This window comes from Felis catus, chromosome E2, assembly GCF_018350175.1.
Source record: "Felis catus isolate Fca126 chromosome E2, F.catus_Fca126_mat1.0, whole genome shotgun sequence".
Taxonomy (NCBI): domain Eukaryota; kingdom Metazoa; phylum Chordata; class Mammalia; order Carnivora; family Felidae; genus Felis; species Felis catus.
This window is the reverse complement of record NC_058382.1, coordinates 14,722,829-14,728,545: the sequence shown is the minus strand read 5'-3', so window position 1 is coordinate 14,728,545 and position 5,717 is coordinate 14,722,829. Positions and strand designations below refer to the sequence as shown.

The 5,717-nt window shown below is 53.7% G+C and overlaps 1 protein-coding gene across 2 annotated transcripts in view; it reads left to right on the top strand.

Annotated features, from left to right (window-relative positions):
* The first annotated feature begins 431 nt into the window (after window positions 1–431).
* SAMD4B (sterile alpha motif domain containing 4B) overlaps window positions 432–5,717 on the top strand; it is a 38,623-nt gene continuing 33,337 nt past the window's right edge. For both annotated transcript variants that reach the window (XM_045046881.1, XM_023245402.2), the window contains exon 1: window positions 432–554. The gene's annotated coding sequence lies outside the window, so the exon portion shown is untranslated. The remainder of the gene's footprint in view (window positions 555–5,717) is intronic.

The following is a 5,717-nucleotide window of genomic DNA, read 5'->3' as shown; positions in this document are numbered from 1 at the left end:
GGAATTGTGATTTAGCTAGCGGCTGCTGAGGGAGACGCGCGCGAGACTGCCCCCTGCGGGCCGGGAGGCCCAATCCCCGGCTCCGCCGCGCCCGTTGCCCGTGGCAACGCCGCGCGCGCCCCGCCCCCTCCCCGCCCGCCGGCCCCGAGACCCCGGCGGGGCCGCCTGCCCGTCAGCCCCGCGGCCAGCCAATCCCACCGCGCAGGGGGCGGGCCTCTTGGGCCTCGCTCAACCCCCGGCGCTCCCCTCTCCGCCGGGACCCCGCCTTTCTCCGCGCACACCTCCCGCCCTTCGGGCTGCCCTCGCCGCCCGTTGGCGGGCGCGCCGCTCGTCACCGCGGCGTGAGCTAATGCCGGCGCGCGGCGGCCCCGGCGGGGCGGGGCCAGGGGCGGTGACGCACGGCGCGGTGACGCAGCGCGACGGCGGCGGCGGCGGCGGCGGCGGTGGTCGGTGCGGGAGGAGGGAGGGGAGCTCGCGGGCCGGAGAGGGGGCGACGGCGGCGGCGGGGGCCCGACGAGGCCCGAACGGCGGCAGCGGCGGCTGAGGCCGAGGCGGTGAGTCGCGGGCAGGGCCGGGCGGCGGCGGGGCGGCGGCGGGTCGGGGCGCGCCGGGCTCACCTCAGGGCGCCCCAGGCCGCGCGGGCGGCCCCGCCCCCTCAGGGACCCCGAGCCGCGGGGCGGCGGCGAGCGCGGGCCTCGGGGGTCCCGGCCCTCGAGAGAATCCCCCGGCCCCGACCCTCGAGTCGCCCGCCGGGGCCGCTTGGGACGCTTCCCTCCGAAACCCTCCTCACACCCTGGGGACCGCGAGGGGCCGGGCCAGGGGACCTTCCCCGCGACCCCCACCCCCCGCAGGTCTGCCTCGGACACCTCCCAGGAGGGCGTTCCCACGGCGCCCCGAAACCTGCCCCCGAGCCCCCTGGAAACTCGCACCCCTCCTCCGGCCCGGAATCTTTCCGAGAGACCCCCCCCCCTTACCTCCCCACAGCCCTGTCCACACACCGGCGTAGGTCTTGGAAATCTTCCTCAGCGAACCCCTCCTCTGGCCCCAGATCCCCCATCCTCCTCCTCCGTCCAGAAATATTCCCCGGAGGCCACTCCTCGTCTATTCCAACAATGTGTGTCATATCTCCTCCCCGAGCCTCCCTCGTAAGCCCTAAAAATCTCCTGCAGTCTCCCGGAGAGCCCCTGCAGACCCCGCACATTCCAGAAATCTCCCCCAGACACCTACTTCGCATATCCCCACAATCTGCCCGGACTTCCTTGTCACACGTCCCCGAGAATTTTCCCTCCTACCTACCTCCGTACCAGAAATCGCCTGGGAGACGTTCCTCTCGTGGCCCCCCAAATCGCTGAGCCCCCTCCCCGCCACCATGTCCTTTGGAACGTCCCCAGTGTACCCTGAAAGACTTCCTCAGAGACTCCCTGAGATGTCCTCAGGTCCCCAAAAGTCACCCAGACGACTCCCCCCGACACACACGCGCGCGCGCACACAAACACACATACACACACACACACACACACACACACACACACACACACACACACCAGCCATCTCTCAGACACACTCCCCCTTTATGGAGTCGTCCCTTAGGATCCTTCCACAGATCCCAAGGGTTTCTCCCAAAGACCTCTGTTCCCCCAAGTCTCACCACCCCAAAATGCCCTAGAGATCACCCTCACATACCCTACGAATCTTCCCCGCAGGCCTCCCTCACTTATCCCAAATATCTCCTCCAGAGGTTCACTGAAATCTCTGTGGAGAATTTCGATCCCATGTTCCAGAAGCCTTTTCCACAACCGCTTTTATGTATCCCAAATCTTTCCCAGTAAACTACACCACATGTTGCAGAGATTTCTTCAGGATTCTCAAAAAGTCCCTTGTAGTTTCTGATATTCTCTAGAATCCTCCTTAGAGAACCCTTAAAAATCCCCCCCCCGACCTCCTTGAACCCCTTAAACCTTAAGACCCTCTTCATGACCTCTGTGAGATGCAGTTTTTCAAGACCTCCTCACATCTTCTCAGAGACCTCAGCAGCCCCTCAAGCCCTCCTATTGAGATAAGCCCTTGAAATCCCTCCCAGAGACCCTTCTAGCACCCCCCTCAGAAGCCCTTGAATCACTGCTCCAAGACCCCCTGCCTTATACTAAGACACTTTTCCTAGAGATTTCCCTCCCTGAACTCTTCCTCACAGGTTCTCTCAGGTCCTTTAGAACCCCCCTCCCCGTTCAGTCTTCCCTCAAAATGACTGAGCTCCTGCTCTTAGAAACTCCCAGAATTCTTTCTGAAAAGCTCTCTGCCCTGACAGTCGCCCATTCCACTCAGAAGACCCACCTTTCCCATATTATACCCTTTCGAAGACTTTACTCAGAGGTTTCTCCTCATCTGAGTTCTCTGAGGAGTTCCTGAAAAGACCCCTGTCATCGTGCTCCAGTACATCCAAGATCTCTCTGAGAAAGCCACACCTCCCGCAGACGCCCTTTAGAGAACTTTCGTCGAAATTGCCCTGTATTAGCAACCTTATCCCCAGCACTTTCTTCAGACTTCTTTGGAACATCCCTTCATTTTCCTTCTGTGGCATCCCCATTCAGGACCCTATCCGATTCGCCATTTTTAGAATCCCTGTTTGCACCCTCTCGTCTCCTCCGTTCTCTTTCCTCTGAAGTCAACTTAGAGGTCCCTCTCAGATCTGAGCCTCCTTGTCTCCTCAGAGGCCGCCAACATCCTCCAGTCCTCTCCCCTCCAGGAGCCTCCATGTCTCCTTTTAATAAAAAGATCCTCAAAGACAGCCTCAGGTCTTGAAATCCCAACCTTCAGAGACCTTTTTTCTTAGGTTTCCTCCTCACAGACTCCTCCTTTTGGAGACTGAGCGACCCTTAACACCCTCCTTAGAGACTTCCTGAGGACTCGTCCCATTTTCCTTTCATCAGCCTTCTCCTTCCTTTTCCCCTTTGAGGGCCTCCTCGCTAAAGAATCCCTTCCCCTAGGGGCGTCGGGGTGGCTTAGTCACTTAAGCCTCCGACTCTTGATATCGGCTCAGGTCATGATCCTCTGTTTGTGAGATAAGCCCCACATCGGGCTCCACGCTGACAGCACAGAGCTTGCTTGGAAGTCTCTCTTTCCCTCTCTCTCTGCCCCTCCCCTACTTGTACTTTCTCTCTCTCTCTCTCTCTCTCTCTCTCTCTCTCTCTCTCTCTCTCTCTCTCTCCCCCAAAATAAACATTAAAAAAAAAATCCCTTTCCCTATAGCAGTGGTTCTAAAAGTGTGGTTCTTGGACCAGCAGCACCGATATCACTTGGGAACTGGTTAGAAACGCACATTCTCGGGTCCAGCCCAGACCTACAGAATCAGAAAACTTGAACGTAGGACCCAGCAATGTTTTCAGGAACCCTCCTGGTGATTCTGCTGCATGCTCAAGTTTGAGAATGATTGTCCTGTGAGAGGATTTCCCTTTCCCCCACAGAAAACCCCCTGAAAGAGGCTTCCGGGTGTGCCTCCGAACTGCTGCCCATCCTCATTTTCCCAAGAGTCGCCTATGGGAAATATCCGCCGTCCAGGAAGTCTTCTTCCCCTCCTTGGAAGGATTCTGGCTACCCTGAAAGGTTACCCCATCCTCTGAGCAATTACTTCATATTCTACCTTTGAATAGTTTCCTTTCAGGTCTTCCTCGGCACTTTCACCTTCTGGCTTCCCCTGCACACCATACCCCAGCCTTTGGTGTTCTCGCTTCAAATTGCTGTCTCCTTCAACACATGTGTCCATCTCCAATCTTCCATGTGTTCCTCACCGCATAGGCACCTTCCCTTAAAGGCACTTTCAGGTCTTTTCATTCTGTGTCTTACTGTCCGGAGTCCTCCCTTCTAGAGCACTACTCACCTTCTCCCTTTAGTTGTTCAAGTACTTGTCCACTCACCCTCATTGGGCTGCAAGTTTAGAAAGTACTGGGATGTGTCTTGTTTCTCTCTGAATCCCACAAAGTGGGATCTGCCTTCTGTAAGTTATTGGGAATCATTAGAGAAGGGTAGCTCTTTCTTCTGCATTTGGCCAGAAATCTCTAAGTTTTTCAGATCTCACTCCCCATTCAGGCTGTATACACCTTCCCCACCCGCTCCTGTCTTCTTCCTGTACCCAGCGCACATTGCCTCTCCTCCTAGAAGAAGCTCTGTGCCCCACCCACTGCTATCTGAGGGACTTTTCTTTGTGTTCCCTCCTGATTCTGAGCTACCTTAGGTCCTATGCTTGGTGACCTACCTCACCCCATCCTCATTGGCCTGTCAGCCTCCCTCAGCCTTTATAAGTCTGGGGCTCTCAGCTTTCTCCAAGGGATTCTGTTTCTCTCTGGGGTCAAGAAGGGGAAATGGAGATCATAGGATAAACACTGGGGCCTGCCTTCAGTGAGCTCACAGTACATTAGAGGGGTTGGGCAGGTACACAGGGCAGAACATGAGGTACAGATTATATGCTGTGGAAATTTGGCAGTGAAAGAAGGAGCCCTTTATCTGGAAAGACACGTCATGGAAAAGGTGGTATTTGGGCTCGGTGGTGTTCCACAGGAGTTGGGACAATGATGAGTGGTCTTCCAGGCAGAGGTAACAGCTTTGCAATAGGTCAAAGATAAGAAGGGCTTCTCATCTCCCACTCATGGCATCTCTTCTCTTCACTTAAAGGACAGAGATGAAAGAAAACAGATCTCTTCCATCTTTATTATATTTGCCAGCTATACTCTTGTGACCCGTAGAGTGATAATATCGATGATTACTGTTTATTGAGTAATTATTTGCCAGTTACTGTTTAAATGCTTCACATGTATTCTCATCTCATGCTCCTCATAGGGAATCCTACGAGCTAGGTAAACTACAACTAACCTCATAAATGTTGAGGACAGGTGGCACAAATAGAAGGTTTCTGGACCCTGTCCATCCCAAGATGATAGTGCCATGAGTCATAGAGTTGGATTTTCTGTTCAGGTAGGGTTGGGTGCAATGAGGAGGCATTATAGCATAGTATAAGTTAAGTATGCAGACTCTGGGGCCAGACAGGATTTGTGTCCTGCATTGTCATTTACCAGTTTTGTGACCTAGACAACTACTTAACTTCTCTGGCTCTTAGTTTTCACAGCTAAAAAATGAAAGTAATAATGGTATCTTATGTTCTAGAGTTATTATAAGAATTACATAAGTTAACACATGAAGTAGCTAAAACAGTGTCTTGCATATAAGTGCTCAGTGTTATCAAAAATAAATGGTTAGGGGCACCTAGGTGGCTCAGTTGGTTAAGCGACCGACTTCGGCTAAGGTCATGATCTCGCAGTCTGTGAGTTCGAGCCCCGTGTCGGGCTCTGTGCCGACAGCTCAGAGCCTGGAGCCTACTTCAGATTCTATGTCTCCCCTTCTCTCTACGCCTCCCCTGCTCACGCTCTGTGTCTCTCTGTCTCTCAATAATAAATAAATGTTAAAAAAAATTTTTTTTTAATAAAAAAAATAAGTGGTTCACGTCAGCCAGGACTCTAAAGACATAAACGACAGAACCTTAGTTCAAGCTAGTTTAATCAAAAAACGAAGTAATTGACTTGTGTTATTAAAAAGTCCAGAGCTAGGATGACTTCAGTCTTAGCTTCATCCAGGAGTTAAAACAATCTTCTCAGTAATCTCTGCCCATTTTTACAAGGAGTGTCTTCATCCTCAACAAGTTTCTACTTTGTGGTGACAGAGATGGCCTT